Source organism: Schistocerca cancellata, chromosome 11 (assembly GCF_023864275.1).
Source record: "Schistocerca cancellata isolate TAMUIC-IGC-003103 chromosome 11, iqSchCanc2.1, whole genome shotgun sequence".
In the NCBI taxonomy this organism is placed as follows: Eukaryota; Metazoa; Arthropoda; class Insecta; order Orthoptera; family Acrididae; genus Schistocerca; species Schistocerca cancellata.
In genome coordinates, this window is record NC_064636.1 from 43,222,073 (window position 1) to 43,244,952 (window position 22,880).

At 46.5% G+C, this 22,880-nt stretch overlaps 1 protein-coding gene across 4 annotated transcripts in view; it reads left to right on the forward strand.

Annotated features, from left to right (window-relative positions):
* Positions 1 to 8,781: 8,781 nt before the first annotated feature.
* The window catches only part of LOC126108513 (coiled-coil domain-containing protein CG32809-like), a 626,816-nt gene continuing 612,717 nt past the window's right edge, over positions 8,782 to 22,880 (forward strand). For all 4 annotated transcript variants that reach the window (XM_049913782.1, XM_049913780.1, XM_049913783.1 and 1 more), the window contains exon 1: positions 8,782 to 9,178. The gene's annotated coding sequence lies outside the window, so the exon portion shown is untranslated. The remainder of the gene's footprint in view (positions 9,179 to 22,880) is intronic.

The following is a 22,880-nucleotide window of genomic DNA, read 5'->3' on the forward strand; positions in this document are numbered from 1 at the left end:
AGGGCGGGGGGGGGGGGGCGATAATATGGTGCATTGGAATCCTGAATAAAATCAACCTGTTTTATATTGAATAGCCCTTGTAGATACAGGGAGAGATTAAGATACGCAGTGGATTCCCCATTCGGAAATGGTATTTGCGTCTATTTGTGAGAAGATGGTGTTACGCCTCTTGTAAGGAGGAGGGACGTCTACCAGAATGTGTCGGAATTCTACAGTAGTAGTAGTATTGTAGTGTATCGCAAATGTCGGTCGTAGTTCCGCGACATTGCAGCTCTTACTGATCGGTATCCCAGAAGCGTCATGCTGACGGAATCGGGAAGGTCTTACATAAAACCATGCAAGATCTCAACGGCGCCACGCGACTAGCGCCCGAGAGGACATTCGTATGTACTGACAGTGGTGCAGTCCAACAAATTGGCACTGGACACAGGAGAGGCACCACGTCGTCTTCTCAGAAGAGTCGCCATCACAGTCGACGTCTTCATGTGTGGAGGTAGAAGAACAAACATTAGCAGGTAGCATTCGTTATCGATAAACGGTCGCACCAAGTGACGTTAGGGTACTGTGTGCTATTGGGCACCTGTGATTCGAATAGGGGGTAATTTGGACAGCAGACTTGTTAAGGCCAGTGGCTGTGCTCTACCTTCGAGGTGTCCATGACGTTACCTTCCAGCAGGATAATAGCAGACCACGTGATTTGTTACTTGCAGTTCTTTGTAACTTTGCAGCTTTAAAGTTAAGCACTACATTTATTGGTCTCTCTCTCTCTCGCCGTCTCCCTCTCTCTCTCTCGCCGTCTCTCTCTCTCTCTCTCTCTCTCTCTCTCTCTCTCGCCGTCTCCCTCTTTCTCTCTCTCACCGTCTCTCTCTCTCTCTCTCTCTCTCTGTCTTAGTGACTCCTCCTTCACTCACTCACTCACTCTTTGTCCAACTAGCAAATTTTTGTCCATAACTAATTACTCTCTCTCTCTTTCTCTCTCTCTCTCTCTCTCTCTCTCTCTCTCTCTCTCTCTCTCTCGCCGTCTCTCTCTCTCTCTCTCTTGCCGTCTCTCTCTCTCTCTCTCTCTGTCGCCGTCTCTCTCTCTCTCTCTGTCGCCGTCTCTCTCTCTCTCGCCGTCTCTCTCTCTCTCTCTCTCTCTCTCTCTCTCTCTCGCCGTCTCTCTCTCTCTCTCTCTCTCTCTCTCTCTCTCTCTATTCTTCCCCCTCTGGCCAGTGACTTTCCTCCATAATGAATAGCACGCGCAGCGGAAAATGTTTTAGGTGGTGATGTAAAAATTTCCGATTAGAAATTTAAAAACCTAAAATCCTCCCAGACAGGCCATGAAGGTCCAACAGTACCGGTACCGACCGGCCGCCGTGTCATCCTCAGTCCACAGGTGTCACTGGATGCGGATACGGAGGGGCATGTGGTCAGCACACAGCTCTCCTTGCCGTACGTCAGTTTACGAGACCGGAGCCGCTACTTCTCAATCAAGTAGCTCCTCAGTTTGCCTCACAAGGGCTGACTGCTCCCCGCTTGCCAACAGCGCTCGGCAGACCGGATGGTCACCCATCCGACAGCGCGTAACTTCGGTGATCTGACGGGAACCAATGTTACCACTGCGGCAAGGCCGTTAGCGATTAGAAATTTAACTGTTCACAAACGGCTCCCCGCGTCGGAGGTTCCAGTCCTCGCTCGGACATGGGTGTGTGTGTTGTCCTTAGCGTTAGTTTGAATTAGATTAAGTAGTATGTAAGCTTAGGGACCGATGACCTCAGCAGTTTGGTCCCATAGGCTCTTCCCACAAATTTCCAAATCTTTGATACTAAAAGCTATGTTCTACTACTATTTGAAAAGAACAATTTCAAATATGTACAGAAAATTGCGAAAAAAGGTACAATATAAAATAAAAATATCGGCACTCGATCTTGCCATTTAAGTATCGATGTTTTTTTTGGAAATAATTACGATATTTCTCGACAGCCCCACTGGCGAATACGGCGTGAAACTTCAAAGCCGAAGGAGGAAGCGTTGTGGTCTGGGTAATGCTTTCGTGGCATTTCCTGGGTCATCTCGTGATTGTCGGAGACACAGTAAGTCAACACAAGTCTGTGCTTTGGGACAACGACCACCGCCCGTGCACCAGTATATCGAGAATCCGTTGGACCACCTCGTTCGGGCTGTCCGCGCCACGGACCGTCAACCGAGAAACCTAACGCACCTGGCCACAGCAATGGAGCGGCACGGCTGCACATCCCTGGAGACACGTTCCAGTCGCTCATTCACTCTCTTCCTCCACGTCTTCCGGCGGTCCGCAGTGTCAAAGGTGGTTGTTCAGGCTTCTGACACGAGGTCGTGTTAATGTGTAGATGTGTAGATGTTTTCGCCTGTTTGTGCACAATACGTTATATTTCCTGAGGTCCAATCTGACAGCTACTGTACCAACGTCAATCTCCCTCAGGTCCTCCTCCATTTCACCTCGGTTATCTATCGCGCCACGACTTTTTCGACATTATCCACTAGGCCATTTAAGTACACTAGTATACTAGTGATCGAAATTAGACCGTGTCGGTGTGGTTCAAATGTCTCTGACCACTATGGGACTTAACATCTGAGCTCATAAGTCCCCTAGAACTTAGAACAACTTAAACCTAAGGACATCACACACATCCACACCCGAGGCAGGATTCGAACCTGCGACCGTAGCGGTCACGCGGTTCCAGACTGAACCGTCTAGAACCGCTCGGCCACACCGGCCGGCGTGTCGGTGTGACAAAAATATAACTGCACATAGCACGGTCAAGGCTGTATATACAGGGTGGTCCATTGATCGTGACCGGGCCAAATATCTCACGAAATAAGCGTCAAACGAAAAAACTACATAGAGCGAAACTCGTCTACCTTGAAGGGGGAAACCAGATGGCGCTACGGTTGGCCCGCTAGATGACGCTGCCATAGGTCAAACGGATATCAACTGCGTTTTTTTAAATAGGAACCACCATTTTTATTACATATTAGTGTAGTACGTAAAGAAATATGAATGTTTTACTTGGACCACTTTTTTCGCTTTGTGATAGATGGCGCTGTAATAGTCACGAACGTATAAGTACGTAGTATGACGTAACATTCCGCCAGTGCGGACGGTATTTGCTTCGTGATACATTGCCCGTGTTAAAATGGACCGTTTACCAATTGCGGAAAAGGTCGTTATCGTGTTGATGTATGGCTATTGTGATAAAAATGCCCAACGGGCGTCTGCTATGTATGCTGCTCGGTATCCTGGACGACATCATCCAAGTGTCCGGACCGTTGGCCGGATAGTTATTTAAAGAAACAGGAAGTGTTCACCATATGTGAAACGTCAACCACGACCTGCAACAAATGATGATGCCCAAGCAGGTGTTTTAGCTGCTGTCGCGGCTAATCCGCAGATCAGTAGCAGACAAATTGCGCGAGAATCGGGAATCTCAAAAACGTCGGTGTTGAGAATGCTACATCAACATCCATTGCACCCGTACCATATTTCTATGCACCAGGAATTGCATGGCGACGACTTTTAACGTCGTGTAAAGTTCTGCCAACTGGGCACAAGAGAAATTACGGGACGATGACAGATTTTTTGCACGCGTTCTGTTTAGCGACGAAGTATCATTCGCCAACAGCGGTAACGTAAACCGGCATAATATGCACTATTGGGCAACGGAAAATCCACGATGGCTGCAACAAGTGGAACATCAGCGACCTTGGCGGGTTAATGTATGGTGCGGCATTATGGGAGGAAGGATAATTGGCCCCCATTTTATCGATGGCGATCTAAATGGTGCAATGTATGCTCATTTCCTACGTAAAGTTCTACCGATGTTAGTACAAGATGTTTCACTGCATGACAGAATGGCGATGTACTTCCAACGTGATGGATGTCCGGCACATAGCTCGCGTGCGGTTGAAGCGGTACTGAATAGCATATTTCATGACAGGTGGATTGGTCGTCGAAGCACGTTCACCGGATCTGACGTCCCCGGATTTCTTTCTGTGGGGAAAGTTGAAGGATATTTGCTATCGTGATCCACCGACAACGCCTGACAACATGCGTCAGCGCATTGTCAATGCATGTGCGAACATTACGGAAGGCGAACTACTCGCTGTTGAGAGGAATGTCGTTACACGTATTTCCAAATGCATTGAGGTTGACGGACATCATTTTGAGCATTTATTGCATTAACGTGGTATTTACAGGTAATCACACTGTAACAACATGCGTTTTTAGAAATGACAAGTTCGCAAAGGTACAGCTATCACATTGGAACAACCGAAATAAAATGTTCAAACGCACCTACGTTCTGTATTTTAATTTAAAAAACCTACCTGTTACCAACTTCGACTAAAATTGTGAGCCATATGTTTGTGACTATTACAGTGTCATCTATTACAGAACGAAAAAAGTCGTCCAGATACAACATTCATATTTATTTACGTACTACAGGAATATGTAATAAAAATGGTGGTTCCTATTTTAAAAAAACGCAGTTGATATCCGTTTGACTTATGGCAGCGCCATCTAGCGGGCCAACCATAGCACCATCTGGTTTTCCCCTTCAAGCTAGACGAGTTTCATTCTTTGTGGTTTTTTCATTTGATGCTTATTTTGTGAGATATTTGGCCCGGTCACTATCAATCTACCACCCTGTACATTTCGTTGAACCAGACCGACGATTAAAAAACTCCACGTAAAACTGTGTTTGAGATATCACTGCCAGAACTAACCAGAGCAATTGCTGCGTTGTAGCTACGAATATACTTGTAATAATTCTTTCATTTCTCCTGGGTTCTTGAGTAATTTGAAGTGCGTCCTTGATAGAGTGCGTTGGAAATTAAATTTGTGTTAACGCCGGCAAATGAACTTTTCCCTAATGGCAGCACAATGTCAGTGCCGTTGTGTCACTTGCAGTAATCTCTGATGTAAAATGTTTTGCATTACAGAATCTGTAATTTCATCAAACCGCAACTGGAACTGTCAAAATTATGTGAAATTACCTAAGTGCACATGTAAATGTACCGTTCTAAAAAAGCAGCTGCATTACCATTATGAAAGTCCACTTTCTTGTTACTTTCTCTATGCAAAAATTGTGTCTGTCTAGTTCTGCGTCTTTCACTCCGGCCCATTAACGTTATCCTTCTGTTGCGCCGTCGCCAAGGTAGCCCCTGTGGGTCGGCAACACATCTAACACCACAGAGGACCGAGGTTGTCTATGCCTGAGGCGTAAGCAATGGTAAACATGGGCTGTTTTGGAAACAGACATTCCGCGTACTACTTGCTGCAGTTCGAGATGGCTTGCAGGAAGTATTACTACACCAACATCTGATTGGCTGGCCAATACTATTTAAAGGCTAGAACCAGTACCGGACATCCCCCCCCCCCCCCCCCGAGTCCTTTTGTACTCCCCTTCTCTGCCCGCATCTCGTGGTCGTGCGGTAGCGTTCTCGCTTCCCACGCCAGGGTTCCCGGGTTCGATTCCCGGTGGGGTCAGGGATTTTCTCTGCCTCGTGATGGCTGGGTGTCGTGTGCTGTCCTTAGGTTAGCTAGGTTTAAGTAGTTCTAAGTTCTAGGGGACTGATGACCATAGTGCTCAGAGCCATTTGAACCATTTTGAACTCCCCTCCTCTGCCTTCCCCACTCCCTGGCACGTCTGCTCAGCACCCCCTCCCCCTCTTATGTATCCTCATCTTCCATTGGCTCCTTTCCCCCCTCCCCCTTCACTTTTCCTCTCCTTCCCCCCCCCCTTTTTTTCCCGTCATCTGACCAGTTTGCCCCCACCTGCTCTCGAGTGTGGTATGTCATACTTGTGCCAGTTTTTTTCGGGCAGTGTTTAAGTGAGTGTTCAGTGTTGTGCGTCTTACCACACTGTTGCGAACAGAAATCATGCTGTCGCTGGGTGTGCATTTTATATCTCTTGCGAACAGAACCCAGACTGTCGCCGTGTTTTTTAATTCTGTCTATTATTTTTCTGCTTCCTGTGTATTTTATTAGTATCATCCACCCTGTGTTTTATGTTTTAAGCTCCAGAATTTTCTGCCATTTTACCTTTAAGTCACCGATTTTATCGCCAACTGTTATTATTTTTTTATTATCTTCATCTTTTTAAAACAAATTCTGTAGGCTGAAGTGCGGCGTAATAAGCTGCTGCCAGCCCGCCCCCTGTAGGGGGAATCGAAACTCAATAAAGGGGAAAAAACAAAAAAACCGAACATCAGTTCTCGCCGCATACCTCAAAGACGTCTCTACGGAACACTACGTCTTCGCCATTGGAATAGGACCTGGAATTAAGTGTATGTGTGTTACCACGTATTCGTTTGGGAAACTTAGAAGTTATCTTTTCTTGCCTCTGATAGGAAATTATTACTGGCTTCCTGAGTGTGACTTTTCGTTGTTATTCAGTCACTTCCAAGTAGACTCACGTAAATAAAAGTTGAGATGTAAAAACTTTCGAATTGTCAGTTACAACAGTTTTCACATAATAAGGAAAGCCGGAAGTCGTAGTTGTTCAAAATGCAGTCGTTAAAAATTAGGAACCTACTCCAAACGTTTATGGTAACAGCGCAAAATGACCACAGAATTACTCTTCCTGAAAAGAAAACGATATAACAATGCCAAAATACGTTATTTTTTAGATTTCGTTACTACGATAATTTGATTTTCGTTGCTGACATCATCGACCTATCAGCTGTCGCATTGTAGCTGCCCTGTATGCGTATTTTACTGCAAATGAACACTTAAACATGAAAGCCCCTAGAATGAGATTTCACGGAGCTTTGCTACTTTCGTGTATCATTTCTACCATAGCACCTAATTGGTACATAGGCAGAAGTTGCTAGCACTTCGGTTTTCGATATTCAGATAATTGAGATTTTAATGGATGGTAGAGAACTTACATCAAAGTTTTGAATATGAAAACATCCTTTTACTACTTTATGATCACGTGTACGGTACTCATGCCATAACAGTCCGTTGGGAACTGTCGAAGTTGCTTTTGTGTCTGAAGTTAACTGTGCATTGTCAACAACGTGCTGCTTTTTATTTGCTAGGAAATCTTCACTTCAGTGATAAAGATGTTCAAGTGCATTCGGATTTGCATGTGGATGCGCTGATTGGGTGTTAGACCACCGTTTCTTGAGGAATCCATGTTGCATCCTGCAGAAGAGAATGAAATTCCCTTGTATGGCTCTTATTCGTTTAAAACACTGACAGTGATCTGAAATCAAACTTGCTACAAGTGCACAGAAATGTTAACTTCTGCACTGTAAAGAAATGCTGAATCTAGTATGCTATGTTAGCGATACGTGTGATTGACAGTTGAAAGCGGGTTTCGTACTATGGTTCATCTATAGAATACCGGCGAAATACAGTCATTCTACAAAGGAGATTCCATACAAAACACTCGCGTAGCCTATCCCTGACCTCTACCAAATAGGACGAATAGGGAGGATTCAAAATATACAAAGAATATCAGCACGAATGATCACAGGTTTGTTTGACCTGTGGGAAAATGTCAAAGGAATGCTGATAAAACTGTATTCCAGATTGAGAATGAGATTTTCACTCTGCAGCGGAGTGTGCGCTGATATGAAACTTCCTGGCAGATTAACACTGTGTGCCGGACCGAAACTCGAACTCGGAACCTTTGCCTTTCGCGGGCGGGCAAGTGCTCAACCATCTGAGCTACCCAAGCACGACTCACGCCCCGTCCTCACAGCTTTACTTCTGCCAGTATCTCGTCTCCTACCTTCCAAACTTAACAGAAGCTCTCCTGCTAACCTTGCAGAACTAGCGCTCCTGAAAGAAAGCACATAATTTTAATCTGCCAGGAAGTTTCATATCAGCGAACACTTCGCTGTAGAATGGAAATCTCATTCTGGAAACATCCCCCAGGCTGTGGCTAAGCCATGTCTCCGCGATATCCTTTCTTTCAGGATTGCTAGTCCTGCATGGTTCACAGGAGAGCTTCTGTAAAGTTTGGAAGGTAGGAGATGAGGTACTGGCAAAAGTAAAGCTGTGAGGACGGGGCGTGAGTCGTGCTTGGGTAGCTCAGTTGGTAGAGCACTTGCCCGCGAAAGGCAAAGGTCCCGAGTTCGAGTCTCGGTACGGCACACAGTTTTAATCTGTATTCCAGATGCTTGAATATCAGTTATCGAGCGACAGTCCGCTTAACCATCTTACGTGTACTACTCATCGTATGTGTAAAATTTAAATGAATTCCTAACCTAGCCGGTGTTTGTCTCGAACTGCTGAATAAAATCCACTCTTACAGCAGCACGCGTTTGAAAACACGCCGTGTCCCGCGCGACGGACAGTTCTCCTCCTCCCCGCCGCGCGTCGCTGCAGCCGCGTCCCGTGGCGCTGCCACGCGTCCAACACCGCAACTGTTTACCGCGTCGCGCCGTGCTGTGTGTCCCCCGTGTTCACTGTTCTCCGGCGCTCCCCGCGACAATATTGATCACGGAGCCGGCGCGCCTACTGTATTTGCCGCCGGATCCCCTCTTTATCTCCCGGGCGTGTCCCTACTCTCCCGTGAGGCTGCGTGTGTGACTCTGTATGCGTGCGCGAGCGCGTGTGTACGTCTGTGTGCGTGCGCGCCGCCGACAGTCCATACGCGGGACGCCGGCAGCGCCGCGCCGCGGGCTCCGGTCGGAACTCACGCGCCCGTGCTGCCACCTCCTCGGCGGGAGCGCTAACTACGTGGGCCGTCCGCCACCGTCGTACAACTCCCCGTCATTCGGCTCTGCTGGTAGTTTCTATCAACTCTTCGGACGCGACGGGACGAATTTTAACCGGCGCGTCGCAGAACTAAAAAAAAACATATCCCGCGCCAGAATTTCTCTCCCCTTCGGGCCACTTTATATACGAAACGAGCACTGCCCGGTCTGTACAGAGGAAACGTACGAACTTTTTTGAGTGAAGTGCAATTATCTCGACGCACCAACCGTGTGTCAATATTTTTTTTGTTGCGAGTGTAAATTTAACGGCGCCGACCGGAGCACTTAAATTTTCCGTCTCCGTGCGATAAATACTATTTTTTTAATATCTGTTTCATTCTCTCGGCGCCGACCCGTGTTTGTGTTTGTGTGTGGATAAACCTCTTTCGTGATTTCGCAGACCCGTCTCGGCGTAAGAGCTTTTAAAAAAGTCAGCCTGTTCCGAAAAGTACGTATGTACCATCAGCAGAAACTTTAGCAGTAGTAGCTTATTGCTGTAATCTTTTCGAACTTAACTGTCTAATTTAGTGATTGATTTTTTTTTCTTTAACTCGCGCGAAATTGCACAGTCAAATTTGAGAACCTTGCCTGAGCCATTTACATGAATTTTTAAATGCTTTTTTTAAATTGTAGAATGTCCTGTGCTGCTAGAAATGACTATTTTAACTACTGCATGCATTTACATCTTCCCATTTCCTTCTTAGTCGATAAGAAACTAGAATTTTCTTAAAAAATAAAGTCCCCAAGTAAAAGTTGTATGATTAGGAAGCGACTGGTGAGAATTTGTCTTTTAAGTAAAAGCAGTTTGAGAATTTGTCTTTTAATAAAAAAGTAAAAGCAGTTTTAGGATATCCTTGGATTATGCCGAACCGACAATGAGAAAAATACAAAAAAAAATTGTGCTTGTTTCCTTTATCAGGGGACTGTACTTGTAATTTTTTTTGTGATACTTCCGGATGCTGCATTTGACGTAATTTTTTTGTGTGTTAATTTTCAGCAAGAGTAGTTACCGCCGTTTTTGGGTGATATCGAGTGGTAGATGAAAACGAAGTGCCATGATTATTTCATTTGCAAATAAACTATATATTTTTACACACGGCCATGACTATGAGGGAAAAAATATGCCGGGGCGTCTAAATTTACAGCAACAATGTGTGTAGCGCGTGTAGTTACTGTTGCAGTGTGTGGGAAGTTAGTTATTGGTATTTGTGGAGAGGGTGGATGTAATATCAGAATAGACGCACTAAGGGTGTGGTTTTGGCACAAGTTTAGGGGTTCAACTGTGGGCAGAATTACTACGAGCGACTACCCGCCACCCCGACCTCACAACATCGATGCGAGGGTGGGGCCTGGTTCAGTCCGAGAGCAGCAGAAGGGCACATCCCCTTTAAGCCGCCCTCCGATGTCTCATTCGGTGGAGAGAGGAGCCAGTAGCATTCCGCCCTCCTCTCTCTCTCTCTCTCTCTCTCTCTCTCTCTCTCCCTCCCTCCCCCCGTCTCCCTCTCTCTCCCACCCTCTTCTTCCGATTCTCTTTCACTTTCTCTTTCCCTTCCACCGCCGACTGTCGACCGGCAGTGCAGACTTCACAGGGAAATTACGACTGCTGTCGAAGAGTGTATCGAAATGAACACGTCGATGTTAAGGAATTCCGCGGTAGCTACCGGCGTACCGTCCTGACACAGGGTGATAGTAAAGTCTTTGTGGTGCTCACAAGGGGACCTCCCCATCGCCACCCCCCTCAGATTTAGTTATAAGTTGGCACAGTGGATAGGGCTTGAAAAACAGAATACAGATCAATCGAGAAAACAGGAAGAATTTGTGTGGAACTATGAAAAAAATAAGCAAAATATACAAACTGAGTACTCCATGTGCAACATAGGCAATATCAAGGATAGTTCGAGCTCATGAGCGCCGTGGTCCCGTGGTTAGCGTGAGCAGCTGTGGAACGGGAGGTCCTTGGTTCAAGTCTTCCCGCGAGTGAAAAGTTTATTTTTTTGTCTGCAGCTCGTGGTCGTGCGGTAGCGTTCTCGCTTCCCACGCCCGGGTTCACGGGTTCGATTCCCGGCGGGGTCAGGGATTTTCTCTGCCTCGTGATGACTGGGTGTTGTGTGATGTCCTTAGGTTAGTTAGGTTTAAGTAGTTCTAAGTTCTAGGGGACTGATGAGCATAGATGTTAAGTCCCATAGTGCTCAGAGCCATTTGAACCATTAGTTTATTTTTTTATTTTCAGACAATAATGAAAGTTCATGCACTCACACATACTCAACTTCGCTCTCCAAAATTCCAGGACATGTTCAGGTTTGCTTGGACATATGCAGGATTTGACGGTCTACACACGGAAAAAATTGAAAAACGTTAAAAACATATGTTTTGACAGAGCAGAGCGAAAACTGTGCGACTGTGAAACTGTTGAATTCATTTGTTGCAGCTTATGTGACAAACTCTTATGTTTTTATCACTTTTTTGGGAGTGATTATCACATCCACAAGGAAACCTAAATCGGGCAAGGTAGAAGAATCTTTTTACCCATTCGCCAAGTGTGCAAGTTATGTGGGTCGACAACATATTCCTGTCATGTGACGCACATGCCGTCACCAGTGTCGTATAGAATATATCAGACGTGTTTTCCTGTGGAGGAATCGGTTGACCAATGACCTCGCGATCAAATGTTTTCGGTTCCCATTGGAGAGGCACGTCCTTTCGTCTACTAATCGCACGGTTTTGCGGTGCGGTCGCAGAACACAGACACTAAACTTATTACAGTGAACAGAGACGTCAATGAACGAACGGACTGATAATAACTTTGCGAAAATAAACTTTTCACTCGAGGGACGAACTTGAACCAAGGACCTCTCATTCCGCAGCTGCTCACGCTAACCACGGGACCACGGCGCTCCTGAGCTCATACTGTCCTTGATGTTGCCTATCTTGCGCATGGACTACTCAGTTTGTATATTTTGTTTATTTTTTTCGTACTTCCACACAACTTCTTCCTGTTTTGTCGATTGATCTGTGTTCAGTTTTTCAAGGTCTATCCACTGTGCCAACTTATAACTGAGGGGGGTGCGATGGGGAGGTTCCCTTATCAGATCAGCTTTCCTGCAATAGGATGACAATGTGTGCGGTGTACTATCACGCAGATATTCACACGTGTACTATAGCTAAAGTGGTGCTTTAGTGTCGGAAACTGCCGCAGGTTGACAGTCAAATGCGCCGTCCATTCCATACGGCTACTGTCAAGTCTCTTATGCTGCCATAGGGCGATAATCAAATGCGATACAATATCACAGGGTGATACTCAAACTTGGTATATTGTCACAGGGTGATTGTTAAGTCTGGTATACTGCCACAAGGTATTACGCAAATGTGGTACACTACCACAGGATAATAGTCAGCTATTGTACATGTAAGTCATTGGAAAGCGATACGCACATACATAGATGGCGGTCGTATCGCGTGCACGTGATATAAAGGGGCGGTACATTTGTACTCAGGTGACTATTGTGAAAAGGTCTCCGACGGGAATTGATAGACTGGGAACGCATACTGCATGGGTGTAACTACACTACTGACGATTGAAATTGCTACACCGAGAAGAAATGCAGATGATAAACGGGTATCCATTCGACAAATATATTATACTAGAATTGACATGTGATTACATCTTCACTCAATGTAAGTGCTTAGATCCTGAGAAATCAGTACCCAGGACAACGTCCTCTCGCCGTAATAACAGCCTTGATACGCCTGGGCATTGAGTCAAACAGAGCTCGGATGGCGTGTACAGGTACAGCTGCCCGTGCAGCTTCAACACGATAACACCGTACATCGAGAGTAGTGACTGGCGTATTGTGACGAGCCAGTTGCTCGGCCACCATTGACCAGACGTTTTCAATTGGTGAGAGATTTGGAGAATGTGCTGGCCAGGGCAGCAGACGAACATTTTCTGTGTCCAGAAAGGCCGGTACATGACCTGCAACATGCGGTCGTGCATTATCCTGCTTAAATGTAGGGTTTCGCAGGGATCGAATGAACGGTAGAGCCACGGGTCGTAACACATCTGAAATGTAACGTCCACTGTTCAGAGTGTCGTCAATGCGAACAAGAGGTGACCGAGACGTGTAACCAATGGCACCCCATACCATCACGCCGGGTGATACGCCAGTATGGCGATGACGAATACACGCTTCCAATGTGCGTTCACCGCCATGTCGCCAAACACGGATGCGACCATCATGATGCTGTAAGCAGAACCTGGATTCATCCGAAAAAATGACGTTTTGCCATTCGTGCAGCCAGGTTCGTCGTCGAGTACACCATCCCAGGCGTTCCTGTCTTTGATGCAGCGTCAAGGGTAACCGCACCCACGGTCGCCGAGCTGATAGTCCGTGCTGCTGCAAACGTTGTCGAACTGTTCGTGCAGATGGTTGTTGTGTTGCAAACGTCCCCATCTGTTGACTCAGGGATCGATACGGGGCTGCACGATCCTTTACAGCCGTGCGGATAAGATGCCTGTCATCTCGACTGCTAGTGATACGAGGCCGTTGGGATCCAGCACGGCGTTCCGTATTACCCTCCTGAATTCTGTTAACAGTCATTGGATCTCGACCAACGAGAGCAGCAATGTTTCGATACGATAAACCGCAATCGCGATAGGCCACAATCCGACCTTTATCGAAGTCGGAAACGTGATGGCACGCATTTCTCCTCCTTCCACGAGGCATCACGACAACGTTTCACCAGGCAACGCTGGTCAACTGCTGTTTGTGTATGAGAAATCGCTTGGAAACTTTCCTCACGTTGTAGGTGTCGTCACTGGCGCCAACCTTGTGTGAATGCTCTGAAAAGCTAATCATTGACATATCACAGAATCTTCTTCCTGTCGGCTAAATTTCGCGCCTGTAGCACGTCATCTTCGTGGTGCAGCAACTTTAATAGATAGTAGTGTAGATGCATGGAACAGTCTATTTCGGAATTCGCTACGGAACTGAACATTTCGACACCCGTAAGGTAGCACCTGTCACCATGGCCGACTCCGTGGCTGACAGCGTTCATTAACGACTGAGGGTAGCGCCGTCTGCGTTGAGTTGTCAGTGCTAACAGACAAGCAACGCTGCTTGTAATAGCCGCGTTAGTGGGGTTTGGCAGCGGACGACTGGCGCGAGCGCCTTTGCTAACATCGCCTGCAGCATCTCTCTTGAGACCATGATAGGTTGGACTCTAGAATACTGGAAAAGCGTGCCCTGCTTGGATGAGTCACGATTTCAGTCGGTAAGTGCTGATGGTACCGTTCGACAGTGGCGCAGGTCCCACAGAACCCCGTATCCAAGTTAAGCTGGTGACCGGGCGGTGGCTACATAATGGTGTGGGCTGTCTTCACTTATAGCGTTCGAGCTAATAGGCCGTGGTCGAAGTATAAAAATCTCTCCTGACGTTTCGTCTCCGACTGCGGGAGACATCCTCGGGGGTACGGCGGCGAACTGCGAAGAGAACGCTCGCTGTAGCATATAACTTCCTTCGTGTAGGATGTTGAGGGAGAAGGGTGTTGTCCTTGGACATTTCCTTCAGATGAACGGGTATGGGTTTGGGTTAGCATTTGCTGAATGCTCCTAACTATGTGGTTTTTCCTGACGTTTTATGCTGTTTGGTTTTCTCAACTCTGCGGTTATTGCAGGATTGCTTTCGGTCGTTTGTATCTTTCCTGTACTTGGGGGTAGTTTCCAAGTTCTTTTATGAGGGGGTTTTCCGATTTGCTTGCGGTTTCGTAGAACGCGGCCGCGAGCTCACGGAATCTTTCTTTAAGGAACTTTATTTCCGTAGCCTCGTGTGTGTCGGCTGTCGGAAATCTCGTTGGGACATGTAGCGCGCGTTTTAGTGCCCTATCCTTTGCAGCCTCACTATGTGAGTATTTGCTGCATAGCCCCAGACAGGGCAGGCGTACTCGAGAATGGGGCGGATGAGTGTGCAGTAGAGTCTCACTCCTGTGGTTGCAGCGAGACTGCTGGTCATGTTTAGGAGGGGGTAGAGGGTGTTCATTCGAGCACTGGCTTTCCTGCGGAGGTCCTCGATATGGTGCCTCCAGGTGAGGCGCTGGTCGAGGGTTACCCCTAAGTATTTTGCTGTGGCCTTCCAGGGGATGTCTCTCCTGTGGAGTCGCAGTGGGACGTTTTGGCGCCTGTGGTGTGGGAGGGAGCGCTTTCCCTTTCACTGTGTTAGCATTATTGCCTGTGTTTTGTCGCCGTTTATGGTGATTCGCCATTTCTTGGCCCACGTTTCTGTTTTGTCGAGCAAGTTTTGCAGTCTGTTCGTGACGATTCTTCTGTTACTGCTGCTCGCGAAGAAAGCTGTGTCATCAGCATATTGCGCAGTGTGTGTCTGTGGGGCGGTCGGTGTGTCGGCAGTGTACAGATTGTACAGTACTGGGCCTAGCACCGACCCCTGTGGGACACCTGCGCGTATGCTACGCTTGGTGGACTTAGCGTCGTCTACTTTGACGCTAAAAGATCTGTTGGATAGGTAGCTACCCAGTAGCTTAACGATATGGCCAGGGAACTCTAATGTGTACAATTTGTACAATAGTCTGGTGTGCCACACACTGTCGAACGCCTTGGCTACGTCTAGTAGCACGAGGCCACAGTAGCCTTTCCGGTTAAAGGCTTCTGTGGCGGCGTCGACCACGGCCTTGCCGCATTGGATACACCGGTTCCCGTGAGATCACCGAAGTTAAGCGAAGAGAACTCGAGGAAGCGCTGATTATACAGACAGTGCAGAGGACGCCACTGTGGATCGCGTGGCGTCGGCTATGAGATTATTGTCTCTGGTAATGCCAACATTCTCGATTGAAAGTAATCGATCGTCACGCTTGCGGTGCGACGCTGACATCCAAATTTTATCCAGTTCAACACCTTCGTCTTTCCTGTTAAAATTATTACGGCGTTTATCAATCTCGATAGCCTCTCTAAACATGCGTGCGTAATAGTGCGAGGTTTTTGATATGACGCTCGCCTCGTTGAATTTTATTTCATGATCACCTTTCTGGTTCAAATGGCTCTGAGCACTATGGGACTTAACATCTACGGTCATCAGTCCCCTAGAACTTAGAACTACTTAAAGCTAACTAACCTAAGTACAGCACACAACACCCAGCCATCACGAGGCAGAGAAAATCCCTGACCCCGCCGGGAATCGAACCCGGGAAGCGAGAACGCTACCGCACGACCACCAGATGCGGGCACCTTTCTGGTAAACATGTTCCGCGACGGCCGACAGATGTAAGTGACCCAGGCGGCAATTCCTCCAATGTTCAACAAGACGGGAGTTCACACTTCTGTTTGTAGTACCGATGTAAACCTGTCCACAACTACTAGGAATTTTATATACCCCCGGTGTAGCCAAACGGTGTCGTACATCTTTTGCCGATCTTAAATATTGTTTTATTTTTCTGGTGGGTCTGAAAATAGTGTCCACCCCATACTTGCTTAAAACTTTCCGAATGCGATCTGTGACCTTACGAATGAACGTAAAAAAAACTTCGCCGTTGGGCGACTGTTGTTCGTCGCTGCTCCAGATTCTCTGCCTAGAGGGAAGTGCTCGATCTATAACTTTGCTAGAATAGCCATTCTTCACGAAAGTTGACTGTAGATGTTCAATCTCATCTTGTATATAAACAGGTTCACAAAGTTTGTACGCCCTGTCTACCAAAGATTTCATTACACCTCTTTTTTGTCTAGGCTGGTGGCTTGAATCTTTATGCAGATAACAATCAGTATGTGTGGCCTTTCTATACACCTTACGGCCCAACATTCCGTCTCTTTGTTTAATCACAGACACGTCCAGGAAATTCATTTGCCCATTCCTTTCCGTCTCCATAGTAAATTAGATTTTCGGATTAACGCTATTTAAATGCGTCAGGAAGACATCCAACTCCTCTGCTCCGTGTGTCCACACTAAGGAAGTGTCATCGACATAGCGATACCATCTGGCTGGTCTCTTACTGGCAGTCTGCAACGCCCGTTGTTCAAAAGTCTCCATAAATAAGTTAGCCACAGCAGGACTAACAGGACTGCCCATAGCCGCCCCGTCAATCTGTTCATAGAAGTCACCATTGTATTCAAAGTAGGTTGTGGTGAGGCAGTGTTGGAATATGCCACAATATCGGTAGGAAAAAGGGCAAAGTTTTTCTTCTGCTCATTACTAAGGTCAAGGATCGAATTGGGAAAGTTTTAAGCAAGTATAGGGTGGAAACTATTTCCAGACCCACCAGGAAAATAAAAGAATATTTAAGATCGCAAAAGATGTACGATACCCTTTGGCTACAGGATTAGCCGAGCGGTCTAAGGCGCTGCAGTCATGCACTGTGCGGCTGGTCCCGGCGGAGGTTCGAGTCCTCCCTCGGGCATGGGTGTGTGTGTTTGTCCTTAGGATAATTTAGGTTAAGTAGTGTGTAAGCTTAGGGACTGATCACCTTAGCAGTTAAGTCCCATAAGGTTTCACACACATTTGAACATTTGGCTACCCCGGGGTATATAAAATTCCTTGCAGTTGTGGACAGGTATCGGAACGACAAAGAGAAGTTTGAACACCCGTCTTGTTGAACACTGGAGGAGATGCCGCCTGGGTCACACGGATAAATCGGCCGTAGCGGAACAGGTGATCATGAAATAAAATTCAGCGAGACGAGCGTCACATCAAAAACCTCGCATTATTGCGCACGCATGTATAGAGAGGCTATCGAGAGTGATAAACGCCGTAATAATTTTAACAGGAAAGACGAAGGTGTTCAACTGGATAAAATGTGGATGCCAGCGATGCACCGCAGGCGTGACGATCGATTACTTTCAATCGAGAATGCTGGCATTACCAGAGACAATAATCTGATAGCCGACGCCACGCGATCGGCAGTGGCGTCCTCTGCACTGCCTGTATGCCGGCCGTGGTGGCCAAGCGGTTCTAGGCGCTACAGTCTGGAACCGCGCGGCCGCTACGCTCGCAGGTTCGAATCGTGCCTCGGGCATGGATGTGTGTGATGTCCTTAGGTTGGTTAGGTTTAAGTAGTTCTAAGTTCTAGGGGACTGATGACCTCAGAAGTTAAGTCCCATAGTGCTCAGAGCCTTTTGAACCATTTTGAACTGCCTGTATAATCAGCACTTCCTCGAGTTCTCTTCGCAGTTCGCCGCCGTACCTCCGAGGATGGCACCCGCAGTCGGAGGCGAAACGTCACGGAAGAGTCTTATACAGGGTGATTCAAAAAGAATACCACAGCTTTAGGAATTTAAAACTCTGCAACGACAAAAGGTAGAGCTAAGCACTATCTGTCGGCGAATTAAGGGAGCGATAAAGTTTCATTTAGTTGTACATTTGTAGGTGAACGTTTTCTGTGCCGTTTCAGCCAATAAAGTTTTTGGTCCGTTTCTCTTCGAAGGTGCTACTGTAACTGGACTACAGTACCTGGAGATGTTAGAGAATTGGCTGTTCCCTCAGCTCGAACAAGAAGCACAACAATTCATATTTCAGCAGGATGGAGCGCCACCACATTGGCACTTATCTGTCCGTAACTACCTGAACGTGAACTACCCGAGGCGATGGATCGGCCGCCAGGCAGCCCGTGACAGAGCACTTCATCACTGGCCTCCAGGAAGCCCTGATCTTACCCCCTGCGATTTTTTCTTATGGGGGTATGTTAAGGATATGGTGTTTCGGCCACCTCTCCCAGCCACCATTGATGATTTGAAACGAGAAATAACAGCAGCTATCCAAACTGTTACGCCTGATATGCTACAGAGAGTGTGGGACGAATTGGAGTATCGGGTGATATTGCTCGAGTGTCTGGAGGGGGCCATATTGAACATCTCTGAACTTGTTTTTGAGTGAAAAAAAAACCTTTTTAAATACTCTTTGTAATGATGTATAACAGGAGGTTATATTATGTTTCTTTCATTAAATACACATTTTTAAAGTTGTGGTATTCTTTTTGAAGCACCCTGTACTTCGACCACGGCCTATCAGCCCGGAAGTTTTAAGTGAATACAACACCGGCCGTGAAAGCTTACTGTTGTGTCTAGACAAGACAGTCTAGACACAGGGTGAGGTTACCGAAGGGCACGCGTACACACACGCCGGCTGGCGTGAATTCTGGAACAGGATACTTTAGAAGGCACTAAAGAAAAGTACGTATCTTCTGTTTACTTAACTTTAATACATCCTTGTGGTACATCGCTATTGACGATACAAGTGAGACTATCTTCAGATACGGTTAATGGCGCCTTGCTAGGTCGTAGTCATGGACTTAGCTGAAGGCTATTCTAACTGTCTCTCGTCAAATGAGAGAAAGGCTTCGTCAGTGTAGTCGCTAGCAAAGTCGTCGTACAACTGGGGCGAGTGCTAGTCCGTCTTTCTAGACCTGCCATGTGGTGGCGCTAGGTCTGCAAGTACTGACAGTGGCGACACGCGGGTCCGACATGTACTAATGGACCGCGGCCGATTTAAAGCTACCACCTAGCAAGTGTGGTGTCTGGCGGTGACACCACACTTACATTGCATGGTGTGGGCTGTGTTTACACGACTACGGTCCTCTGATCCACCTGGATCGACCATTGACTGAAAATATTAATGTTCTACTGGTCGGAGACCATTTGGAGCCATCCACGCAGTTGATGTTCCCAAGCAGCGATAGAATTTTTATGGGTGACAATTCACCATGTTACAGGGCCACAGTCGTTCGTGAATAGCGTGAATTCTGAACACTTCGAGCGAACGTTTTGGCCACCCAGATTGCCAGACATAAACCCCGCCGAACATATGTGGGGCATAATGGAAGAGGTCAGGTCGTGCAAAAAACACTGCACAGGCAAAACTTCAGCAATTGTAGAGACAGCAGGGCGCAGCGTTTCTGTAGGGGACTTCCGACGACTTCTGAGTCCATGCCGCGTCGGGCTGGTGCACCACACCAGGCAGAAGGAAGTCCGACACGATATAGGAGGTGTTTCATGACTTTGTCCACGCTTCAGCATCTCACATCATCGACGGCTGTACACAGTCAGGAATCGCTGTGTTCCGAATGCGCCCACATTGCATTCCCACAGGTCATCGACACTGCCAACACGCCTTGGGGGGGGGGGGGTCACCAAAGCTTTCTTTCATATATCCTGCCCCCCCCCCCCAACCACCACCCCATAATAAAATTCAGTGTATTCAGATCGGGGACCTGAAAGACCATGGTAGTGGCTAGACAGGACAGATTAATTTGCTGTCGGAGGTTCGTGCTGTATACAGGGTGGTCCATTGACCGGGACAAATATCTCACGAAATAAGCGTCAAACGAAAAAACTACAAAGATCGAAACTTGCCTAGCTTCAAGGGGGAAACCAGATGGCGCTATGGTTGGCCCGCTAGATGGCGCTGCCATAGGTCTAACGGATACAAAGACCTTGTAAAAAATAACTAGACTCACTGATGGCGCTGCAGTCGCGGGATAATTTGATCCTTCGGCTGGACGCCATTATAATGGTTGTAGTCTGATGTGTTGTGTAGTATTGTTGTTTATGAAGACCCTGATTCAACGTTGTATGTTTGTTGGGGCGTACATACAGTATTCGTTACTCGTAATTCTACTGTCTGTACGTTCCAATCAAAAGAAGTACAATGGTGAAGAGTTGTGCAGCGATTAATTGTACAAATAAATTCGAGAAAGGAACGAATATTACATTTCACAGGTATGTGAATATTTTAAGTTGTTTTGTATGTCAGTGCACTTGCTTAATAAATGTTTTTGTAACACGGTATTAGCATAATGTCTGTGCATCTATTTGCAGGTTTCCTTTCTCAAAACCACAGCTGTTACAAAAATGGTTACACGCTGTCAGGAGGCAAGATTTCCAACCGACAGAATACCATTTTATATGTTCTGATCATTTTGAAGAAAGTGCACTGATCAGTAGTGTTTTCATGATCTAGGTTAGCTTGAAACTTGATAATTTGGTCTTGAGTTGCCAAAGCACTATGCCATATATAACGCACTTCTCGTCAAAATATCTTAAGCAAGGTAGAGTCAGAAAATATCTATTAATGTAGTGGCTAAATCTTCGAGTATTTTGATGCATTTTGCGTACATCTATCGTAAATGAACTACGAAAAATGCTAGGGGTCCAGTACATAACTTTATCTACGGCAGATTCCATGTAGTACGTAAGATAAATTCATAAACAGTGACTAGTTGCTGTTTGTTCATAAATTAAAAAGTATATTGTAGTAACGTATAAAAAGAGGCATTATGTTTGCGACCTAACTCAAGGGAAGGCATTTTATAACCAAAAGCGATGTATAAACATTCGAACTCCGCGCGTCAGTTTACCACTCTAATGGCCGCCGGCCAGCTATTCAATTTGTCCGCTCTTCACAGTCAACCACTCGTGCGGTTGTGGGGCCCTGAACGGATATCAACTGCGTTTTTTTTTTAAATAGGAACCACCATTTTTTATTACGTATTCGTGTAGTACGTAAACATACATGAATGTTTTAGTTGGACGACTTTTTTCACTTTGCGACAAATGGCGCTGTAACAGTCACAAACATATGGCTGACAATTTTAGACGAACAATTGGTTACAGGTACGTTTTTTTTAATTTAAAATACAGAACGTAAGTACGTTTGATCATTTCATTTCGGTTGTTCCAATGTGGTACATGTACCTTTGTGAACTTACCAGTTCTGAGAACGCATGTTGTTACAGCGTGATTACCTATAAATACCACATTAATGCAATAAATGCTCAAAATGATGTCCGTCAACCTGAATGCATCTGCCAGTACGTGTAACGACATTCCTCTCAACAGCGAGCAGTTCGCCTTCCGTAATGTTCGCACATGCATGGACAATGCGCTGACGCATGTTGTCAGGCGTTGTCGGTGGATCACGATAGCAAATATCCTTCAACTTTCCCCACAGAAAGAAATCCGGGGACGTCAGATCCGGTGAGCTTGGGGGCCACGGTATGGTGTTTAGACGACCAATCCACCTGTCGTGAAATATGTTATTCGATACCGCTTCAACCGCACGCGAGCTATGTGCCGGACATCCATCATGTTGGAAGTACATCGCCATTCTGTCATGCAGTGAAACATCTTGTAGTAACATCGGTAGAACATTACGTAGGAAATCAGCATACATTGCACCATTTAGATTGCCATCGATAAAATGGGGGCCCATTATCCTTCCTCCCATAATGCTGCACCATACATTAACCCGCCAAGGTCGCTGATGTTCCACTTGTCGCAGCCATCGTGGATTTTCCGTTGGCCAATAGTGCATATTATGCCGGTTTACGTTACCGCTGTTGGTGAAGATTCGTCGCTAAATAGAACGCGTGCAAAAAATCTGTCATCGACCTGTAATTTCTCTTGTGCCCAGTGGCAGAACTGTACACGACGTTCAAAGTCGTCGCCATGCAATTTCTGGTGCATAGAGATATAGTACGGGTGCAATCGATGTTGATGTAGCATTCTCAACACCGACGTTTTTGATATTCCCAATTCTAGCGAAATATGTCTGCTGCTGATGTGCGGATTAGCCGCGACAGCAGCTAAAACACCTAGTTGGGCATCATCACTTGTTGCAGGTCGTGGTTGACGTTTCACATGTGGCTGAACACTTCCTGTTTCCTTAAATAACGTAACTATTTGGCGAACGGTCTGGACACTTGGATGATGTCGTCCAGGATACCGAGCAGCATACATAGCACACGCCCGTTGGGCATTTTGATCACAATAGCCATACATCAACACGATATCGACCTTTTCCGCAATTGGTAAACGGTCCATTTTAACACGGGTAATGTATCGCGAAGCAAATACCATCCGCACTGGCGGAATGTTACGTGATACCACGTACTTTGTGACTATTACAGCGCCATCTATCACAAAGACGAAAAAAGTGGTCCATCTAAAACATTCATATTTCTTTACTTACTACACGAATATGAGATAAAAATGGGGGTTCCTATTTTAAAAAACGCAGTTGATATCCGTTTGACCTATGGCAGCGCCATCTAGCGGGCCAACCATAGCGCCATCTGGATTCCCCCTTCAAGCTAGACGAGTTTCCTTCTTTGTAGATTTTTCGTTTGATGCTTATTTCGTGAGATATTTGGCCCAGTC